Source organism: Limulus polyphemus, unplaced genomic scaffold (genome assembly GCF_000517525.1).
Source record: "Limulus polyphemus unplaced genomic scaffold, Limulus_polyphemus-2.1.2 Scaffold11212, whole genome shotgun sequence".
NCBI lineage: Eukaryota > Metazoa > Arthropoda > Merostomata > Xiphosura > Limulidae > Limulus > Limulus polyphemus.
Genome location: NW_013676822.1, coordinates 12551 through 16279, shown reverse-complemented (window position 1 = coordinate 16279; position 3729 = coordinate 12551). Strand labels below are relative to the sequence as shown.

General features: G+C 31.3%; 1 non-coding gene across 1 annotated transcript; it reads right to left on the bottom strand.

The window, feature by feature from the left end:
* Positions 1-1308: 1308 nt before the first annotated feature.
* On the bottom strand, positions 1309-1380 carry Trnam-cau. The gene has a single exon. It is a non-coding gene; the product is annotated as a tRNA-Met (tRNA).
* Between the last annotated feature and the right edge of the window lie 2349 nt (positions 1381-3729).

The following is a 3729-nucleotide window of genomic DNA, read 5'->3' as shown; positions in this document are numbered from 1 at the left end:
ATAGATCGAAATCATAACAGTTAACTAACTGAAACTTTGTTCGCTTTTAACTATGTCAAAAGTAGTAAACACCGTAAACGGTCATTTATACGTCGCTAATTTCTAAAATAAACTTAGATATCTACAGATTGGTGGCATACTAAACCAAACGCATTCTCATATCAATTCTAATTTTCCAAAAAATTAAAGATATCTTAGCTGAGCAAAGTGCTGACGTAGAAAAAAGAGACACTTAGCTGATAATCAATATTGGAAATAGCCAAAAACTTTAAAGAAACAAGATTTCGGAGACTTTGACAGCTTAAGCTCTATTAACCAAATACCATGCATACTAAGAACCAACGTTTCTTGAAATTGTCTAATTGTACAGCGAACGCTTGACTAATTCTGAAAATCTTCTACGTTGAAACACTAAAGAAACGTGTATATTTTACTAAGAAACGAGATGAACTTCTCAAAACTCTCACTTAACTTTTTGATCACAAATTCTCCAAAAACATAACTGACATTCCTTTAGTCACTCTGAAACCTTGCAAATATAGAAGTAAATTCCATTTCTCATGAATTTAAATTACGAACTAAAATATTTAAAATGATCTACATGTAATATTTATCAACCAATTATATGGAGTAATCTTTTAAACTCACAGATTCAATAAAACAACTGACACCATTCATCTACTGACATTCTGCCACAAAGAGCACTTCATTACTGTTGCTTTATAATACAAAATGGCTAACTTTACCGAATAATACACATTACCTAGATACCACGTTAGGTTATTTGGTACGTGTGAGACAAGGACAGTGACAAAGACATACACCAACATCTGATTTTAGTTGAAAGTGGATTGAGTTGATTATAAAGTCAACTTTTCAGTATTACTGGTAAAACTTAGTTATCTGAAATTACACCAAAATCAAGCACACTAAGCAGTAGAGTGAGGTAGCTTATTCAAATGATCCAACCTCATATAAATAACCAGATTATTTACGATCCATAGACCGTGTTTGCTTAAATCATTACTTCGTTAAAGGAAAGAAAGAAATAATTCTAGTCCATAGTTGTTTTATCACATTACGTTGAATTAAAAATTCAAATTATATCCAATTATATCTGCGCAATATGATTCGTTAACATACCCCTGGTATTACATCATTTATAGAAAAGTATGTAAGGAAGATATAAAATATTTGTGTAACTCTATGTTATAAATAATAAATTGAAGTCATACAACAAAAAGAAAATAGTAATTGTAAGAGGACTTTTGAAAATCTGTTAATGACGATAAATCGTAAAAGTTTTTCTAGCAGAGCGTGGTTTCGATCCACGGACCTCTGGGTTATGGGCCCAGCACGCTTCCACTGCGCCACTCTGCTGGAGATGTGGGTATGTTTTGTCGAAAGCCTCTTACAAGATAAAATACCGGAATATTGGACAAGTATTTTTACACGTACGTACAGAAATTCTTTATACTCAAGACGATAAGTATTGTAAAATATTTTGCAGATCTATTTAGTAGAAAATATGAAACGGTGTAATATAATATCATTGCTTCGTAGGTATCTTTAAGAAAGTTTATAGTAATAAGTGTCATCGTTTTTCGCCTATGTACTTTGTCAAATGTCATGAACATTATCTTAATCAAAAACTAAAGTTATAAACGTTTATTCACTAAAACAAGAAATTAAGAGTCTTAAACACCTTCATTTTTAATATTTACCGTAACATACTATGGACATAAGTAATTTACATCCGTTTTTTCTCGCAAATGCCTTACACATCGTGTGAGCTGCAATTACAGAGGCTGCAAATTCGCGAGCAGATATTTATTATTTTATTTTTAAATAGCGCCGTGTATTTAGCAATAATAATCTACAAGAGTTTGTATAAAAAAATAATATTTTTATATATTTAGAATGACTGCACTGTAAAGAATAATTGTCAAATTACCTTTTAAGTCACATACTTTGAAAAGGTATCTTTAGGCTCCTTAGGATGGAATACTCTCCCAAGTCGTAAATTCGCGTCATATGCAAACATGATAATCCTTGAAAACACTAATTACAAGAAATAAGACACATTGTACTTAACAGCATTTAAACCATGACACTGGAAAACTCTCTGGCGTCTCACGTCCAAAACAATCTAAATACTTTATTTATGTATATAATATTAACGTTCACAATCAAATAATGATACAAAACGGGAATTCAAGTATTACATTTACTGTCTTCTATACACTTCGAAGACGATATAGTCTTTGACGCCTATTTTTCACGTTCTCTGTAAAAGATGTGACGGATTTTCTATTATTTATTAATTTTAATATCGATGTTTTTTAAATTAACATATATTTTAAAATGTGCATAACTTTTACTATTAAATCTGTATTTATTACGAAACTCCCGCCTATTCTCTAAAGTTGTAGAAGATTCTCGAGTGTAAGACTCAAGAATATATGTGTAATAGTGTTAGCGTCAATATTTTTCGTAATACTGAAATTTCGGGAAATGCTCCACACGCTTATATAAATATAACCAACGCGACGCGCCAAAAGAAGGTGTGTCTATTATTGGTTTGCTATAGTTGATGTACTATAAATTTCGTAAGCTAGAACTCTGATTAACGCTTATTAATCGGGATCTTCAGATATATTGACCAAGAACGTTTATAAATTTCGAACATTACAAATCATTCAACTTCAGTGGATTCACATCGGACATTAGTACTTTTACGAAAACATTATCTAACGTCTTCGGTGGAAACTCGACCTGTAACCGGCGTGAGATCAGCGAGAACTACAGGGCTAGCTAGCTCACTGTTAAGTGAATTATACTTACATCAACTAGAAATTAACTCGATCATCGCGCACTCTCGATAAGACATCAAGGAAGTTTTAGACCTGAAAGAAGACTTTTTATTGTTCGTAAGTTTGTAAAACTTTTGTATACAAATCATTGTTTGTAATAACTGTTATTGTAAATTGTATTGTTGTTTATATATTAAAACATATTTCTATTTAAAAAAGAAAACTGTGTGTATCAATCTTGTTGGCAAATATCATCAATTGGATATATATCGGCATTTATTTCACCGCTGAATTTAAACTATCATTTAGCTCGGTCTCAGACCATTCAAAACTGTAATACGTTACATAGTAAATACCAAGTAGGAAACGTGTTCATACACAAATCAGTTCAAAGGACCGCTTAGACACACATTGCCGTTTCTACTTATAGATCAAGAATAGAATTGGCTTATTCGTGTTATCTGATGTTCCATATTGTTTATCAAGTTTTCTATCAATTTTGTTTCTCAAACAAACAGAAACCCTTCCGTATAATTTACGCATCGTGAGTATTTCCACCAAAAATTTACCTAAAGAATGAAAGACAAAGATCAGGTTAACAAACACTACAACCTATTTAAATGGAAATGTTTGAAAGTTATTTTATTTTTCATAATTACTTTGTCAGGAATGTAATATTTACCTATAAGAAAATGACAGAAGTGATGCCGTGTGACGAAATATTCCTCGAGGAGTGCATATATTCATATACTAACAGAAATCGTCTTGATTCTACGGTGTACATTGGTTTCAAAACTTCCCAACATTTTCAAAATAACAGTTATTACAAATGTAACTAAACAGAAGCAAAGAAATATTTAAGGAGAGAAAATTGAAGAATCTCTTCCAAGAAATAACTTTCCTTTTTATTTTCGTT